Raw genomic sequence first — 20,880 nt, 5'->3', positions numbered from 1 at the left:
ATTTATGTTCAACCCTACCCTCTGGTCCCTGTGATTGTAAACTCATTTCCATATAGAGCTGTGGAAAGAGTTTTCAGTTAAGCCCATTGACATGAGGTCATAGCAGATTTGTGAGGGGTCAGAATTCAGTATTAGAGGTATCCTTATAAACACAGAGATGAGACGAAAAGAGAGAGGGGAGATGACTGTGGCATTATGAGGCAGGTGCACACTGAAAACACCTGGGACTAAGAAACTAGAGAGACTAGAAAAGATCTATCTAAAGCATGTGCCAGCCGACACTCTAAATATAGACAACTCCAGAACTAGGAGGCTATACATTTCAATCGTATTGGCCACACGTTTTATGATATTTGGCTTTGCTGTAACCACCTTAGGAAACGAACACAGGTGGGATTCATGTCAGCTCTTGGTCTGTCTTAGGCTGCGCCATAGCCTGTCATTAACATGACTGGGCTATGTGCATGTCAGAGAGGGCTGTGAGGACGACAGAGGTGAAATGGAAACGGACTGTGTGGGAAGCGCTGTGCTGAGTGCTTCAGACATCACTTCTTACGATCCTTACAACAATCTCTCGGATGGAGATCATTTCTTACATGTTGATGTTTGAAGAATATGTGTCACAGAGGTACTTAGTGGATTAACCCATCACACACACAACAAAATACAAACTAAAAAACAAAGAAATCTAGGACTAAGTAAAGATCAATTCACCTCAAACTTCTATGCTTTTCTCAAATCAATATACTGTTCTCCTTAGGACATTGTCATAAAACTATGCCATTTCCCACTTTGATTTTATAATCATTGTCAAGTTATTTTTGGGGGGTGTTGTGTGTGTGTGTGTGTGTGTGTGTGTTTGTGTGTCCCTTGACAATTCCTAATGTGGGGTTGTTTTTTGGATCTTTGAGCCATCTTGCTGTCCACAGTTAAGCCTAGGGAATTTTGGTCATCCTGTACCCACCCTGGCCACTTCCTCTGCTCCTTGCCTCTGGCAGGAAACAGCCCTTTGTACTTAACCAGGCCTTTATTTTCAGTCACTGGGAGTAAGAATTATAGTGTCCCACAGCTTTGTGTGTGGAAGAGCTTCGGACATAATTGAAAGTGGCCTTTAATTGTGGTCTCAGCCTAAAAGTGTTTAAGGAAAACTTAGCCTTGGCTTGTTGAACCTTAGCTATGTCCTAGGATACTTTTAGAATCGATTCATTTCCTCTGAACTATGGCTCACATCATGTTGTAATATCTACTTGGAATTTTTAATTTTCTAACACTTAAGTCTTCTAGTCTTTTCTTTGAAAACTAATCTCATACTATCTCTCATAGAAAAGCCAAGGATAGCGAAGAGACTTCCCCACACCGTACTCAAATAGACCTTCTCCAACCTGTTTGTAAATCTAAATACACTGAGACTAATGGTTGCTACTGAATCATTACTAAATATCAGTCTGCATTGGAAACATTACCTCTCGGTCCTGTTTTACACAGAGCTTAAACAAACATACAAACTATCTAAAAGCAATTATCTAGTAGCCTCTTTAATTGTCTAAATATGCTTCCTTAAAGATTATGCCTTTTGGTAAAGCATAAGTAAATAATAAGAGATCTGAGACAACATCTAATTTATCGACAATATTGGCTGTGGTTAAGTCAAGATTCGGCTTTACACAAGACTTTTCAAACTTTTGTTATGATACTATTTTTAAGTTTCAGAAAGACTAACCCAATGGATATTAATATATTTACAATTTAGATTAAACCATTATTGATATTTTACCCACTTTTGCTTCCACTGTCTGTTTATTAATCTGTCTGTTTGACAGATGCATTCAATATATTATAGGTCAATATATTGCTAATAGATCTAGTTCAAAATTCAAATATTCATATTTTGGAGGACACTAAAAGATACTGAAAACTGAAAATCTAGAAATCTAGGCATGGATATGTCTAAATCTCACCAAAGAGTGGAAGGTTAACTGGCTTGCATGTAGACAGATGGGTAGATGTAACAGAAATGGGGCTAAGAAGATATGGGGTATTTTAACACTGCTAGTTCGACTGTAAATATGTGCAACCACTGTAGAAACCAATATGGTGCCACCTGAAACAGCTGGCAATAGAAATCCTATACAAGCCAGCAACATCTCTGCTGGGTACATATCCTACTGAAGTAAGACCCGACATATGTACAGCCATGTTCATTGTAGCACTGTTCATAATAGCAAGAAGGTGGAAACAACCCAAATGCAAATCAATAGAAGAATGGACAAAGGCATTTTGATATATACACACAATGGAATACTATGTATTATTTTTTTCTAAAAATGAAATTAGCAAGGGCCACCTGACCTGGATAGACCTGGAAAACACGATACTTTGTGAAATTAGTTGATCACAGAAGGACAAATATTGGATGAGATCGTTGTTATTGGGGGAGAGGGGGAGTGGGAACAAGACAAAGAGTTGTATACCAAATGGAACAGACTTTTGAGGTTATGAAGTTGGGGTTTCAAAGTTAAGGGAGGTAAGATGTAGCAACAGTCTAGAGCAGTGGTTCTCAACCTTCCTAATGCCATGACCCTTTCATACAGTTCCTCATATGTGTTAGCCCAACCATAAAGTTATTTTCATTCCTACTTCATAACTGTCATTTTGCTACTGTTATGAATCACAAAGGATATATCTTCATTGTTACAAAATTGAACATAATTAAAATTAATTAAAGCATAGTGGTTAATCACAAAATAATATGTAATTATATGTTGTGAAATAGTTATGTGTTTTCCGATGGTCTTAGGTGACCCCTGTGAAAGGGTTGTTTTACCCCCCCCCCAAGGGGTCGCAACCCACAGGTTGAGAAATGCTGATCTAGAGGGTTATTAACTTAGGCGAAGAGGAAGATAGCAATCCTGAAGGGGAAGAATAGCAATGGAACAATGGGTGTGAATAGGTAGTATGAATTGTTAAATACAAAATTGATTATTTGAAATGTTAAAAAAATGCACTGCCATAGAGTCGATGCCAACTCCAGCTATCCTATAGAATAGGGTAAACTTGCCCCTGGGGGGGGGGGTCCCAGAAAGTAACCCTTTGTAGCAGTAGAAAGCCCTTTCTTCTGTGGACCAGATGATGGTTTCAAACTGCTGACTTTGCAGTTAGCAGCTGAATGAGCAACCACTATAAAAACATGTTTTTTTGGTTTTGTTTTTAAAAGAAGTGGGACTAAATCTGAGGAATCCTAAACCCTAATCCAAATTCTTATACCATTCTTTCATGCTTCATGTTTGTTTATTGATAAGTACAAAATGTCACTTGAGTATGGTTTTATTTACTTTTTTAAGCTTTTTTAAACCTAGGTTGTCAGCAAACCATAGTTCAGTTTTTCTGATTAATGAATGTAATTAAATGTCATCTTAGAAACTTTCCCCTGACTGAGTTAGCACATGCAAAAGAAAGTTGAGACTAAAACCATGTGGACTAAAACCAAATCGATCTACAATAGAGACTAGGAGGAAATGCTGAAGGTATTCTGGAATTGAATTTTAAAATGATATTTACTACTTTCCCTCAAACCTTATTTCCATATGCACCAGAAATTCTATTCTGTATGTTAGGAAAATCATCTCAGGCTTCAGGATTGTAGATTAATTTTCAGCAACATCAATTATATTTAAAGAATTACAAATTTTAAAATAGCAGAAAACAAATGAAGGTTTGAGATCTAAAACATCAGCAATACGCAAAAAGTTCCTAGCAGCTTTTTCTATCTTCTTAATACAATATCTCACCATTTCTCCACATGACTCAGATATCTCTTTGCCATTCTGTGATCTCCAGATGACATCTGCATTACTTTATGTGAGTCTGTCTCAATATCTGTGCTTCCATTTTATAAAATGCCACTTGGGAAACTCAGAATCCATGGTAGCACTGTGAGTCAAGCTTCAGGCTAGTAATATTATAATCAATGGATCAAGTGCACAAGTTCTCTGTAGGAGAGTAAAGTTGTCTGCCCCCATAAAGATTTAAGCCCCAAAACCTCTGTGTAGGGTTGCCTTTAGGTGGAATCATCTAAATGGCAGTGGTGGGTTACTTCAATATCACCTCATTAACTGATGGTCTTTTCTAAGGAAAGCACCATTTCCAAACAAAACCACTTCCACGGATACAGGACTTAAACATTCAACTTATTTTTTTGAGGACTGCATTGTAATTCATAAATGCCATTACAACATGATAATGCCATGCTGTACTGTGTGCCTCAAACAGAGGGACAACAATGGTGCTGCGGTTCAGTGTAAAAAGCACTTGTACTTCTCCTCTCTTTAGAGTTTTAACTCTTACATAAATCCTCCTCAGTGGAGTAGCAAGGTGTGTTCGTCCGGATGGACTAAAGAAACAAATTCATTGACACTCATATGTGTATAAGAAAGAGGTTTAGATACAAGAGCAATTGACTATTGAGAAAACATTCCAGCCAAGTCCAGGTCAAGTCCATAAGTCCAATATTAGCTGATACGTCCAATACCAATCTATAGAGTCCTCTTCAGTCTCACCAAACACATGCAATGACTCAGAACACAGGAAGATTACAGGCCAAGGATGCAAAGTCTTGTGGATCCAGTGGTGGTAGAGGCTTCTCAGTATTGGCTGGGGTCTACACATGATCCCTTCAGCTTCCATGTCAGGGGCTCTTGGTAGACAATGTGTCTTAGAAGTAGAGTGTCTCCACGGGAGAGAGGAGAGAGAGAATGTGTCTCCCAACTCCAAGGAAGAAAATGTAGGAATTCCCAGAATTCTCAGGAGAAGGCCATGCCCACACAGAGGCCTCATTGGTTATATCTTGATTGACAGGCCAGACTCCACCTCTTCAGTCATAATCCTCTCAAACTGACACCACAAAAAGTAACTATCACACAAGGTTTAGGGCTATACTGCAGGAATCATAGATTTAATACAATGCCTTTTGCTTCCCTCGGTCAAATCAGGCATCAGAGCTGTGTGATGGAAAAACTGACTCTGCAGAGCTCACCACAGGGACTGGTCCTCATCTTACTGATCTACTCGCTCACTGTCATCAAGTCAATTTGACTCACAGTGACCTTATAGAACTGCCTCTGTGGGTTTCTGAGACTGAACCTGTTTAGGGGAGTAGAAAGCCTCGTCTTTTTCTATGGTGCAGCTGTTGGCTTGGAACTGTTGACCTTGAGGTTGACAGCCCAAGACATAACCACTTCACCACCAGAGATCCCCTATGGGCCTGCAATCCTATCTAATTCAATTAGCTAATTTCTGAAAGTAACTCAACTCACTGTCATCAAGTAGATACCAATTTATAGCAACCCGATAGAACAGGGTAGAACTGACCCTGTGTGTTTCTGAGATTGTCACTCTTTACAAGAGTAAAATCCCATCCTGGCAGAGTGGTTATACATTGGGCTGAGATGTGCATGTTGGCAGTTCAAAACTACCAGCCTTTCTGGGAGAAAGACAGAGGTAGGGCTGGCTCAGTATTGACTCAATGTCTGTGATTTTGTTTAACTTCTGTAAGTAGAGGAGAGGGAGGGAGGGAGGGAGGGAGGGAGGGAGGGAGGGAGGGAGGGAGAGAGAGAGAGAGAGAGAGAGAGAGAGAGAGAGAGAGAGAGAGAGAGAGAGAGAGAATTTCATGTCAAACTGAAGTACAGGAGTGGAGTCTAACCTGTCAATCAAATCACAGCCTGATGGTACCTCCTTGTTGGTGTGACCTTCCCATAGAGTGTCCTGAGATCCTCCCTCTCTCTCTCTACCTTCACCTTCATCCCAGTGAGCCACTCTAAGACCTGCACCAAAACCTTTGAGATGCTTCCACTGCCATTTGATACACAAGACTTTTCATCCTCCGGCCTGTGATCTTCCTGCGTTTTGCATCATTGCTTATGGTTTTGTGAGCCTGAAGAAGTCTATTTACGTCCCTGGACTATGGTCAGAGAGGGTTTAGTGCAGACTTAATACATGTGGGGAGTTTGTAAATGGATTTTGGGCTTCCACTGTCACCCAAACCTTCTGCCAACCTGGTGTTCAGAATTCAAACTCTGATACAATTCCCTCCTCTGGAATTAGATATTATTCATTACAATCCTTGAATCACACAGTCTGGCATGCTTCTTCTATTTAGACTTTGCTTTCAGAAAGCAAGGCAATGTTGTCTGCACACTGCAGGTTATTATTCAAATGAAAATGATGCACAATAAGTTTCTACACAATATACAATTTTATTTGGATTATTAAAATATTTGTGTCATTCAAGTCATTTTCAAAACATGACCAATTTGAAAAAGCATATTGGTCTAAAATCTTTTATTGTTAAGGAGCAATCATAGCCTTTTGTTTTAATTTTGTCATTTGCTTCTACTAGGAGTAAATATAGATCACCTTAAAAGAACTAAGTCATCCAGTTCAGATTTAAAATTTTAACATTTATCCATTGACGTATTTGAAAAGAATATAACAAAAATCCTCCTTCAATTATGTCTTATCAACTTAACGTTTGCTGTTAAATTGAATCTGGTTTGTGGAGACTTCATGTGTGTCCGAGCATAACTATAATACATTAGATTTTCAATGTTTTCAGTGGATTTCCAAATAGATCACCAAGTCTTTCTTCAGAGACATCTCGATACACTTCAACCTGCAAACTTCAAAATCCCATTTAGTAATCACTGAGACATTTGCAATACTAGGGACTCACCTTTGTATATTTTCTGAATCAGATGTAGGAATTTACAATGATTTTATACTTAATCAAAACCACCATCAACTGAAGTAACCAAATAGAACTATTCTCCTGAATATTTGAATTCAGGGGATAGATTATTTACATAATTACTTTATTTTCTGCCTGTAACACATCACAGAATTTATTGAGTTCTCAAAGCAGAAATGGGTCTACATTAAAATTCTTATATACACACAAAAGAATAAGACTGGTTAACACTTTAATATTCTGGATCATTTAAATTCAGTCATCCATAGATGTATAAAGACTTACCAGAAAGAAACCTTTTTTTTGACATAGTTCTAAAAATACTCATCTCAACATAGTTTATTATTTCAACACCCATTTGGTGATAATAACAGAAACATGGATAGTAGAGTCATAGTAAAATGTTCACACCACCATACTTACCTTCAAGCTCTCCAGTTGTTCCATTGGTGAGAGATGAGGATTTTGTTTTGTTTTTCCTCATAGAAAGATTTAGAACCGCTGAAAACTACTGGGTCTATTCTAGTCAGTACTATTGGGTTGTCATGAGCCAGAATCAACTCAATGGCAGTGAGAATTTTTGTTCTTCTCATTTTTTACCTTCAACTAAAAAAAGCTACAAATCCAAACACATAAGACCAGTCATTGGGAATGACCAGGTACCATTTTAGTTCCTGTAATCTCGTCCACTTTCATCAAGCGGAAGTCTGTAATCTCAGACATTTGGAATTTGTATCACTTGCACTGCCCTGGGATCTAAAGTCCTTAACTGTGCTGTACTATCTAGAAAATGAAACTAAAGTGAAAGAAAGAAGACAGAAAGGAGGCTAAGAGATTAAAATCATTCAAATGGAAAAAAATAATGTAGCTCCTCAATTTGGAAGACTTCTATGTACATATTTTTGTGTGAATTCAAAAAACTGAGTAAGTTAACTAGGAATTACTACTTTGGTTTTCACCTCATATTCATTTAAGTATGTGATTATTATGCTTTGTGTAAACTTGACTGTCTAAAATTTTCAGTGATTAAGCAGTTAACACTGAGTAACCCCCGTGACCTTATCTTATACATTGTAATCACACCAATCCGTTGTAAGAGCAGGGTGCAATACCCTTACTTAGGTCACAGCTCTGATGTGGTCAATTAAAAGGAAGTTTCCTCATAAATGTGGCCTGTTTCCAATATAAGTGGAAAGGTTTGCTTTATTTTTTCCCAGAACTTGATCCCACTTCTGGCTCATTAAGCTCCTTTTCTTTGGACTTGAGTCCAGGGCTTGCCATATTACCTATCCATCTTGGGAGTCCTCACTCAGCTATTACCTGACCGTCCAGCTTGAACTGGTCACCTCTGCAGCCAGAAACCAGATAAACTAATTGTGGATTCATCTGCCTCTCCAACATCTAATCCATATCTTCCTGCTGATCATCAGCCCCATAGCTACTCAGATCAGAATCTTCCTGCTGAAGATCTGACCTAATACATGGAACTTGGCTGAACTTGGATTTTCCAATTTCTACAAGCATGTTAGCCATATACATGCATGCACAAATACACAGACACACAAGCATGTCACTGGTAGTTTCGCTTCTCTGGAGAATCCAAATAAAGATTAGTAAACTTGAATGGAATACTCAATAAAAGTTGGTTAATCAACTTTTAGTAGGAAAACACAGATTTTTCTTAATTTGCTAAAAATGTAAGTTTTATTTTTCCCAAATGCATAACATCATGCTCTATATAAATCTAAAATCTTGTCCTCATACTTTTCTGTGAATATATATGAGACGACTTTAAAAGCTTCATGGAAATTTTCCATGATCTTTCCATTTCATTTTCCTGGAACTTCCTGAAGCCACCTTGTATAATTTGAAGAATGCAGAGCCAGATAACGGTCTTGTGTTTTTAATATTTAAAGTCCCTGGACTACTTTCTCAAAAATGTGTAGCGATGAGAATTGTCCCAGAGAGATTCGTGCTGCTGTTTTTGTGAAACCCATATAGGATTAGCTGATAGTTTAACTTGTCTGAAGATGAAAATGAGCTATGAAACTCATCTGGGAAGCAGCTGGCAGGACTGTGGAAGGGAAAGAGGGTAAGAAAAAACCACCATTAGGTAAACAAAGCAACAGGAAGATGGTGAAAAGTGTAGGAATAAGAAACTAAAATCCATTCAAAGAAAACTTATTTGGATGAATGAGGAGCAAAGTCTTTTCCTGCCAATTCAGAAAATGTTTAATCTGGGAAAGCATGCTTTCACATCTGGTGTATGTTTAATATCGTAAATATTATATTTTTCATGTTGTTATTGATATAAATTGCAGTTTGTTAATAAAAATAAGATGAAAGTGAAGAGATGGCATTCAACAATGTAAATGCTTGCGATTTCAAATGAAGTATTCCGTTTAGAAAATGTTACCTGCTGTCTTCCATGAGTTCACCAAGGTCTCTAGAGTTCATTGTTAAATACGGGCAATAATAACCATCCGTATCACTTGAAAAATGAGTCATCAAAGAGGACAAATAACATGAAAGGTAAATCCTAAATATTTTGACCAGATGGATTGTTCTTTGGGGATGGTTGTAACACGGAATAATTTTCAAAATGGGTGTAATTCATTTGAGAAAGAAATAAAAATGTCCCACTTATGTTTGCTGGAGTGAGGGAGAGACTATAATATTTGTATGCAGAAATAAACTAGTTCAGCACCAAATAATGACCCTGTTTTATGAGGAATCATTCTTGGAAAGTGGTGTTATGTTCTAGTCAACCACATAAATTAAGACGTGGCTTCTTAGGGCTTCCTGACATTTCTTCTTTGGGTTTAAAAATATCATGTGTACAGCAAACAACTCCACACACAAAAAATAAGGTAAATGCCATACCTGGAAAGGTAAACAAATAATCGGAGCAATAGTTTGACTATGTTCGGCATGTAAAAATAACAATTAAATTTACATCTGTAAGTTTATAGCACACTTTCGCAAGCATTGTGTCATTTTAATGTACCTTCGTTCGTCATTTCATTTCACCTAGTAATTATAACCCAATGACTTAGAATAATAGAATACCATCTTCTATGACAATTATGAGATGGTAAAATATCTACAAAGTATTTCAGGAACACAAAGTAAATTGTTATTAAGTAATCATTTGGGGAAAGTGTGGGAAAACCTGTTTCAAGAAAACGAGTCAATTTTTTCTTGGAAAATGAGTAGGAATATGCAAACAGGGCAAACAGGGACCATCTGACTTCCTCCTGCTTCCAGGGCTGATTGCCATAAGGCCGAGGTCAGCTTCACCTCCAGCACCCATCCCCTTTGACCCTAGCCTGACTCCAACTGCCTCTCTGTGGCTCTGCACCATAATACACTGCAAGGACCATAAAGAACACCCATCGTGCTCGCGATGATGAGGTTTATTAGGGCACCTGTTGGTGTTGGTGTTAGAGGCCATCCAGTCAGTCTGATTCATAGCAACCCCAAGCAAACAGAATGACCCACTGCCCAGTCCTGCACCATGCACGCCGTATTTGCTATGTTTTACCTGTTGCTGTAGGCGCGGTGCCAACCCTCACATCTTTTATGTTGGCCTTGTTGATATGGAGTGCTATGCCTTGGTTTGAACCCACCAGCCTCTGTTCCTTTAAGGGTTCACAGCCTTGACATCCCTAGGGAGCAGTTCTATTCTCTCCTAGCGGGTCACTGTTCTTGATATAAAGTGCTGCCTCTGGTTTTGTTCGAAATGAAATCATAGGTGTAATTATATAGGTTAAAAATAAAACAAATGCTTGAGTTCTCAATTTTGTAGATATAAAGACCTTCATTTCATGAGATAAATAAAACCTGGAGAAGTTGAAACATGTAAAATGCTCCTCATTTGCATTCCGCCACCACTTGTTTGGCACTGTGGTCCTCTCTTGCTTGTGTGCTGCTACAAAGTTCGCTTCCAATCAAATGTTTCATCAACTGATGAAAGAAAAGTGACCCAAGAGAATGAGGGAAAATTCAAATGATCTCACATATCATATGCAAGTAAAATTTTGCTGAAGACAAATCAATCATGTTTCCAGTGAGATGTAGACAGACAGGGAGCTGGAAGGCCTTCAGCTCGTATTCAGAAGAGGCTGTGGCATGAAGAATATCATTGCTGACATCACAGCCATCTTGGCTGCAAGCGGCGAATACAATGCAGGCAGTTACTTGTGTTTTGTTGAATATGCAAAAGCATTTGCCTGTGGGAAACACACCAAACTGTAGATGGCATTGAGAACATGGAGAATTCCAGAACACTTCCTTATGCTCATGTGCAACCTCGATATGACATTTTCAGGAGAGGCCAGTTCTTGGGAAAGGACATCGTGCCTCAATATAACAGAGGACGATTTTGAGGAGATGGATTCACCCAGTGGCTGAAACAGTGGACAATGACTGTGAGGATGGGGAAGGACTGGGCAGTGTTTCGATCTGTTGTACCCAGGGTCACTAAGAGTCTGGCGTGAGGGGACAACACCTACCTGCAGTAAGCAGTGGTATAACAGGTTGACCAGTTGTTACCACTTGACCATTTCAGTTCTACATCAAATTAGTGATCAATACATATAAGACCAGCTCAGTGAGTGAATGAAGCTAGCAAAGCAGCAATTGCTAGACCAAATTTACTTGGGTGTTTACCCCTAATTATGATCTCTGCCATCTCATTGCTACTCATGACCTGAGAGTGTGGGGTTTTCCCCTGGGGTTTTTTAATCACTGAAGTATTTGTTAACCCTAAAATATCTCCTAAGTGGTGGAGAAAGATTAAAATTCTAAAGATTTCAATGAATGTAATAATAAGACTACATATACTTTTTTAAGAATTAAAAAAAGAGCTATTCAAAGAAAAGCTGACAGTGCTTTCAGTATGAATCTTTGTCACTCAGAATGGTGCCAGGCACACACTGAGCCCACTGAGGGACACCTGCCAGGGAGCTTCAGGGGCTCTGCTTCGCGTCACCTTGCTGTCACCTTGTAGCAACCGTTCTGCTCGCTCCCATTGGCTCACAGCACGAAAGTTGGCAAAGGTTCCCTCCCTGCCATTTTTCATCATGCTTTTCGCCTTGAGATTAACAGGCAAATGCAGAGTGTTTTCAGACTTTGCGCAGGGAGCCTCAGGTGTCTTGTACATGGGCGTTTGAATTTCTCCACTCTCATAAACTCTTCTGGTATTCTCCCAATGGTCCGAAACACACACTAAGTTACAGAGTGTGTAATGAACTGGAGTGTTGTATGGATACATTTTACATCTGTCCATGACAGCTTGACGGCAGGTAGTGGACCAGTCTTGTGCTTTATATTTAATAGAGCTGTGAAAAATGGCCACAAAACACAAGCCAAGAATGTTTGTTTTGCTGATAGGTTGTCCCCCAGAGTTTTCAAAACATTTTTGTTTTCTTTTCTTTTTCTTTCGGGTTTTGCCTTCTCCCATCCTTACTTAATATTTTGAGAATATTGATTTAACATGACATTCCTACCTGCTTGTGTAACATTTGGGAAAAAATTAATGCAAAGGAATCCAAGATATATTTGCTCACATGCCAAAGTTTTACTCTTCCACAGCATTGCGCACACACGTTCCCTTAAGGCTATCTCCGTATCCCAGATAACCCAGAGCACTGAGGTGAGAATTCCACACGCTGGCACCAACTCCTTGGGCATTGGGTCCATTTAGCCTGATCAAGTAGTTTACACCAGAGATCCACAGAGTGTTAGCAAACGTGAACTCCCTTTAATAACTTGCAGTTAATAGGCTACATATGACAGAAACAGTTTTGTAACGAGTGAGCCCGCCTGGTCTAAGTGACATGGAAAACTTCCACATATGCCTCCTTACTTTACACCCTGAGCAAAAGACACAAAGATGTTTCTCTCATTCAATTTTATACTCGAGAGGTTTCATATTTCACTGCACAAAGCACCATCACCAGAAGAGGGGAGTAGTCAGGCAGGTGGGTGACAACCCCAGATTGTATCTCTTTAGCCTAGATGCTTATTTAGCAGGGAGGGGTAGAGAATTAATTTTTAATTAATTTAAAATTTTTTATTAAAATTAATCTGCAAGTTTAAATTTAATGTCAATGCCAGAGACTGTCTTATAATAACTCAATGCCTTTGATTTCAGAATAACTTTATCTACCAAAGGCTGAACTCATTTTTACTGAGATGATTAGCCCCTCAGATCACTAATTGAAGTTCTGTGAGTGATTAAATATGTAGTGAGTAGTCAGTTGTTACAAAGCCTGGTGGCAGAGTGGGTACATGTTGGGTTGCGAGCTGCATGGTCAGTGGTTCAAACATCAGTGGTGCGACAAGAGAAACACAAACTGTCTATGCCCTTGTGGACTTAGCCCAGATTGACCCAGTATCCCTCACTCAACAGGGTTTTAAAAATCAGTACCAGGGGCTAATCAAAGACAATATTAAGAGAAGACCATTATGCCCCAGGGGGAATAACCGATAAGACTCCCTACCATAAATTAACAAGGAGGTTCATTAAGGAAGCCAAAGGCAGATAAATAAACAAACCTAGATCCTGGAATGGGTTTGGCCTTGCACTATATCCTAGATCCAACTTAAGAATAATTAGCTGTTACATTATGGCCCTGCTTGATCCTCGCCCTCAGAAAGGGAACACGGAAGACGTGGTGCCATAGCAAAGTGTGGTGAAGAAACTAGATGGTGCCTGACTGTCATATAAAATAGCATCTGGGGTCTTTAAAGGCTTGTTTCCAAACAAGCAACCATCTAAGTAAGATGTCAACTAAGTCCACAGGGAAGAAGCACACCATCATCCATCACCAAAGGATCATAAATCATATAATACAAATTGAAAGGAAAGAATAGTACAATAGCCTAAATTGTGAGAATCTGGTTTGCTATGGATGACAGTGGGAGCCCAAGATATATTTGTGGGATTTACATAGGAACTAAGGCTCCGTGCTTTCCCTCTCGGCATCACAGAGGGATGGAAGGAAAGTGCTTACTAAACAGAGCGCATTAGATTGCTGAACACAGACGATCAGAACGATAAGCCTGCCATGAAGGGTAAGGCCTTGCCACTTTAGCCCACCCACCCACCCGGATGCACATTAGACTTGATTTGGTTTTCAAAACTTTCTGTAATTTTTGTTTTTTCATATTGAAGTTTATCTCCGATGTTTTATGTTGTTGGCAGTCACTCTTCTGAATTTGTGTTATAGGTTTTTCTGTTTTTCAATATATGAAGCCCAGGATTGATGGACCTTAGGGATATCAGATAAAATAAGGGTGTATTGGGGGAATGGGAGTGGTAAATAAGCTGATATCAATGAGCTCAGGAAAGAAAATAATGTTTTGAAACTGACTGTGGTAGCAATACGGTTTGATGTGATTGAACTATGGAATATTATGATAACTATAGTAACTCCCAATAAAATGGTTAAAAAAAAAAGAATTACGTCAGTAGTTCTCCTCAGAATCAACTCAATGACAGTTGAATGAGGCAGTGATTAATAAGGAAGTAATGTCACATATAAAAGCAATCGCTAAAATAGATCTGATTAGAAATTCACAACTAATGCAATAGGTGCTTAGGTATTTTTGGTGATTCTAAAGTTTGGCATTTTTTAAATTGAGTAATCTTGTAGTAATTAACTATTCTAAACAGATAAGGAAAATGAATAAATAATTTAGTGATATAATATCTTCAAAGGAAGATGAATTAATAATATGTAACTCTTAATTTCAGAATATATTTAAATCTTATATTTGATATGTAATGTATGCATTGAGATTCCAAAATTTTTACTCTGAAGAAATTATTTTCATTGTGGCTTTTTAAAAATTCCAGTTGAATAAAGTCATAGAATTAATATATATATATTTTTTATTAATTCTTATTTTCTTTTACAAATTGAACATATTTAAAAATCACAAGATAATTTAAAAATATACATATAACTGTAAAAGTAAAAAATAAATAGCCTATAAGATTTTTAGAAATAGTATGTGTTCACTCATAATTTTTTTTTACATTGCCTTGGAATGAAAGATACATTCTTGAAATGGATCAATTTTGAAATCATAATGGAATTCATACAAACTGCTATCTACTAAGTTTTATGACAATTTCTTTGAATAAATTAATATTTTAAAATTTCACAAATTGATTTTTAGATATAAATTAATAAACAAAAGATTCCCCAAAAATAGAGTATATGTTTGATTAGTGTTTTTCTTAGACTTTTAGACTTAGACTTATAGATTAGGACATCAACTTTTGGCATCAGAAGTCTATCAGAATACAGCTACTTTGCACAAAACCTTACTTGATTTAAAGCAGGTTATTGTCATTATTGACTATTCTCAAAGTAGACTCATTCTATTCAGTACCCTCCAATTTTAGTTCTCAATAAAGATTATTGGAAGTGTTTCCCAGTTTAAATATATATATATATATATGTACATATATATATATATATATATTTTTTTTCGGTTTAAGAAATGTGTAGTAAGACTTTATCTTAGAGAACTTTACCAAATCATGAGTTTCAGTTCCTTGATTCATGCTAATCTTATCATTCTAGCCTTATAATAAATATATTTAATTTATTTGAAGAATTTTCAATTGATCATGTACAAAACTTAAATCACAAAAAAATGACCTTTTTCTATTTTCTTTGTCTATTCTTTTGGCCTGTGTCATTGCTTTCACTGTTTATTGCTGTTTTGCTTTTAAACATTATGTGCATCCTCTTTATGCCAATGCAAACATTCTTTATCCTGCTATTTTCTAGCTTCTCACACAAGCACTAGTCTATTCTGTCAAACTCACTTTTGAAAACATAATTCTGATATAAATACAAAACCGTGTATAAGAACTTTCTTCTTATACACGGTTTTGTATTTATGTCTACCTTACATAACTGGCTGGACCGGAGGATGTACACTGGCATGGATAGGAACTGGAAATACAGGGAATCCAGGATGGATGAGCCCCTCAGGAACAGTGGTGAGAGTGGTGATATTGGGAAGGTGGAGGGAGGGTGAGGGAGAAAAGGGGAACAGATGACAAGGTCTACATATAACCTCCTCCCTGGGGGACAGACAGCAGAGAACTGGGTGAGGGAGACATCGGATGGTGTAAGATATGAGAAAACAATAATTATTTATAAATTATCAAGGGTTCAGGGAGATGGGAGCAGGGTGGGAAAGGAAAAATGATGCGCTGATACCAGGGGCTCAAGTGGAAGGCAGGTGTTTTGGGAATGATGATGGCAACATATGTACCAATGTGCTAGCCACACATGATGTATGTACGGAGTGTAGAAACAGTTGTATGAGCCCCTAATAAAATGATTTTTAAAAGAATATTAAGCAATCCAGTTAGTATATTCCCCCCCAAAAAAGAACTTTCATACCAAATAGCCTTGATATGTTGATTAAAAAAAGAAATAGGATCAGACATTGTTTTGGTTCTGTATTACTACAAACAGAAAGTTTTGAGAGATTTGTAGTTACATATTTAATACAAATGGCAGATTTTTTAACTGTTTATTTGTCTGTCTGGTATAAGGAAATTTGAATTAAATTGAAATGCATCATCCAAATGGATGTCAGGTTATTATAAGAAAATCTGGCTGCAAGAAGATTCTAGTCTATTCGATACGCTCATGCTTAGTTGCATGTCACACTAACACACATCACACTGACCTCTCAAACCACACCACCTAATAGAGGTAGGAAATGAGAACTGCTGCGTCAGGATGCCAAGGAAGTCCTTTCTGAAGGAGGGAACTAATTTCCCTCCACTACCCCACTCTTCTGAAAAGGAAAAGCATTTGTTCAATATTCAAGAAATCTGTGTCCATTTACTTCATTTTTCCCTGACCCTGAAAAAATGATTTACCGTATATACTCATGCATAAGCTGAGTTTAGCTTATACATGGGTCAGTGGTACCCAAGCGAGGACAGCGTCTATAATGACCTCACACCAGCTGAAGCTCTGCATCGGGATATGGATGATGATGAGGAATCCAGTTTTGAATGATTTTAACTCTTTACATTTTAGCTTGGTTGCTGATTGAGCTCAGATAATAGGGGAATAGTACTCTTAAGGCATCCTTGTTGATACCTTATTGCTTTCGTTGAACCTATTTTCCACTTACTGTGCTGGTTTACTAATGTTAAATGACTTTTCATTTTATTTATGTTTATATTTAAAATAAATATTTAAATACATTACCCCACTGATGTCTTAATTTTTAGTAATTTTATTTTCACTTGTTTTGATTATTGAAAGTCACCAATGGCTTCTGCATTTTCCACCCTAGGCTTATACTCTAGTCAATCAGTTTTTCTGGTTTCCCAGGTAATAATTAGGTACCTCATCTTATAGTCGGGTCAGCTTATATTCAAGTATATATGGTAGTCTCTGAAATTATAGCAGACTTAGAATGCTCTTTCAAATGACTGATTCCCCCAAAAGGAAATGATGAAAAATCCAATTTATCTATCTTTCTATCTATCCAACATCCATCTATCTTTTTTTTTATCAGCTGAAGGTACTGAGTTAGCTTTACTTAACAATTTCTTTTAATGTTTGACTTCTCTGTTTTGAACAGTTTTATTGTTTTATATGAAAGTTTTTATAGTAAATTAGATTACCATTCAACAATTCATACACAACTAAATCCGACTTTGGTTACAAACATTATATTGTGCCACGACTCAACATTTCCATCCTACTCGCTGTATGTGCATTTTACTGCCCTAGTGATGGGATTCAAATATGTTAGCAACTGGTTCACTGCCCTTAGGAGCTTTTAAAGTTTTTTTAAATTATATACTGAATGGTTGTTCATTATTTTATACAATTAAGACATAAATAACAATAAAAGAAGTAAACAAACTAGATTGTAAATGCTTTAAATAGTTTAAAAATATAAATAATACATGATAAAAAGCAATAAACTTAGCATATATACTCGAATATAAGCCAACCTGAGTATAAGCTGAGGTACCTAATTATTACCTGGGAAACCAGAAAAACTGATTGACTCGAGTATAAGCCTAGAGTGGAAAATGCAGAAGCTATTGTTGAGTTTCAATAATCAAAACAAATGAAAATAAAATTACTATAAATTGAGACATCAGTAGGGTAATGTATTTAAATATTTATTTTAAATAAAAAACATAAATGAAAGGACAACAAGTCATTTAACATTAGTAAACCAGCACAGTAAGTGGAAAATAGGTTCAACAAAAACAATACATTATCAACAATGGTGCTTTAAGAGTACTATTCCCTGAGCTCAATCAGCAACCAAGCTAAAATGTAAAGAGTTAAAATCATTCAAAACTGGATTCCTCATCATCATCTGTATCCTGATACAGAGCTTCAGCTGGTGTGAGGTCATCATAGACACTGTCCTCACTGAGATCGCCGTCATCACCATCACTGCTGTCATTTTCATACAAAGCGCAGTCTTCACTGCCATCCATAGCATTACTAATACTACGTTTCTGGAAGGCACGTCGTACCTTGTCTTCTGGAATGTCTTCCCATGCATCTCAAACCCACTTTGCTATTAATTCTATGTCAGGCTTCATGAGATTTCCTCCTTTCGTTAGTCGGGCTTGACCAGATGACATCCATTCATGCTACAACCTTCGCACACGGTCTCTAAAAGTTTTATTCAAAGATACATGTCATAGGACGGCTCTGATTGGTTAGATGTGCGTAAACAAACATTCAAAGCCTTGCAGTGTCAGCGGGGCTTTGAATGAATAGCGGAGCAACAGCAATCACCCGCGAGTAATGGACACTTGTCCCAGTACCTCGGGGGCCCCAGTGAGATGTTATACCTTGCTGGGGTACCACTGACCGTGTAGAAGCCGAACCCCACTTTTTCAGCACATTTTTTGTGCTGAAAAACTCGGCTTATACACGAGTATATACGGTATTTAATATATTTTCACATTGCTTGTTGATTGGCATCTTCATTTGCAATATTCTTCCCTTTGAACTGAATATCATCAGCTGTGTGATTTATTTTCAACCATCTTTTTCACTGTAGACATGGGATTCCTTTAGCAGTGGCCAATTAGACAATCACCATGGTCCTTTTTTTGTCAATGCTATTTTTGCTGGGGTGATATGTTATGTCATTGCAGTTTTATTTTAATTTCTTCAATGATCAAGAGTGGGAGAAAAATGAGACTGCTGCCACTAAGTTTTGTAGTTGTAGAAGTAGAAGGTGGGAATTGATTCAATGACAGTGAGGTTGGCTGGGTTTGGGGGTAATGCTTAATAATCATCAGCATGTATTCATGTATTTCATAGCTGTGTAAATGGTCTCTGGTGAAGTGTGTGTTCATGTCATTGTTCCACGTTCATTGGATCGTTTTCTTTCGGTGGGGGATGCAGATGTTGGTTTATTTCTTTAGATTTTGTTATTAACCCTAATCAGACTTTTTCCCAATTTATAAGTTCTCTTTGAACCCTTTTGTTAAAGTCTTTTCATGAGTAGACATATTTAATTTTTAGGAAGCCCCAGTTGTCTATCAAATAACTTTCTTTTTCAGAGGAAACATTAAGAATTTGGTTCCTTAAATGAATTTTTTGAAGGCTTCCAATCAATTCATTAGGAGAAAACAAAACCAAACCACTAATCATAAGCTAGTGTAATCAGAGCACAAGGTTCTATGAAAATGAAAACATAGTTTAAGACATAGGGCCTTTTTCCAGCATCTCAAACTCTCTCTCCTCTGGAAAAGTGGACACTTGGGTTATAGTTAGATAATGGTTATGTATAAAAATGTCACTCCATTAACCATCCTTTCTCCCACACAAAACAATGTGGAAAGAAAGATCAGGATTCAAGGGCAACCCCATAAATATTTTTAACTTTTTAAAAAATTATGAATTGGGTGAAGGCTTTAAAGCAAATTCATTCTCTATCCAATCATTCATTTTGTTTCCTATCCATGACTACAATCCCTACAGTGTAGTTCCATTTACCCTATTTCCTCCTTTTTTCCTTCACCCCACCCCCCACCTTCTGAAACATTGTCCCTGGATTAGTGCCACCCTTTGGTTCTCAAATCGTTGATTATGTTCATGAGTGTGTACCTCCCTATGGTTGTTCATTAGGTAGGCTGGTCAGTTGTTCGGCTGGACCTTGAGCCACAGTGTGAATTAATTTCCACATCTGAAGGACAAGTAAAAGTAGAGTCTCACAAATCCCACCGAAGCAGTATGCCTGTTTTGTGCTGGTTTGTTGGTTTGTTTTAAGATTTTGAATCTGGTTCTGAATTTTTCTCTCACTCTCTTTGGGACCATTTTATGAGTTCTCTTTCAGAGGAATTGGCAGGACCTGGTTTACTTATTCTGGTCTCAAGGTGGTGAATGAAGGTCACACAAAGGACCTGAGCAGGAGTTTCTCAAGAACAGAAATCCAAATGGCCAATAAATACATGAGAAAATATCCCAGATCTCTAGCCATAAGAGAAATGCAAATTACAACAACTACGAGATACCACGTAACACCCTCAAAGATAGTCCAATTCACGAAATAAGAAAGTAACAAGTGTTGGAGGTGATGCGGAGAGACAGGAACTCTCATCCACTGCTGGTGGCCCTGTAGGTATGTACAACCATTATGGAAATCAATTTAGCGAGATCTAAAACAGTTGGAAATTGAGCTACCTTATTATCCAGCAATCCCCCTACTGGGCATATACCCAGAAGAGACAAAACACAAACCACAGCCAGACATCTGTGCCCCAATGTTCATCGCGGACAGTTCACAATTGCAGAATTGGAAACAGCCCAGATTCCCATCAACAGATGACTGGATTAAAAAACTCTTGTACATACATATAGTGGAGTATTACGTATCCCTAAAAAGCAATGATGAAGGCATGAAGCACATCGCCACATGGGAAGAACTGGAGGAAATTATGCTAAGTGAAGTAAGCCAAGCACAAAAGGACAAGTACTACATGAGTCCACTGAGGTAAGCTAAAAAAAAATTCAAAAGGGTCATAGGGTAGAAGATGCTGTATACATACGTCCCTGGGGTGAGGTCCAGGTAGCATGGCAGGGGCCAGACTAAACTCA

The 20,880-nt window shown here is 37.7% G+C and overlaps 1 protein-coding gene across 1 annotated transcript in view; it reads left to right on the top strand.

The window, feature by feature from the left end:
• Window positions 1–20,880, top strand: part of CFAP299 (cilia and flagella associated protein 299) — a 695,469-nt gene that overhangs the window by 598,134 nt on the left and 76,455 nt on the right. The window lies entirely within an intron of this gene.

This window comes from Tenrec ecaudatus, chromosome 3 (assembly GCF_050624435.1).
Source record: "Tenrec ecaudatus isolate mTenEca1 chromosome 3, mTenEca1.hap1, whole genome shotgun sequence".
In the NCBI taxonomy this organism is placed as follows: domain Eukaryota; kingdom Metazoa; phylum Chordata; class Mammalia; order Afrosoricida; family Tenrecidae; genus Tenrec; species Tenrec ecaudatus.
This window is presented reverse-complemented; position numbering and strand designations above follow the sequence as displayed.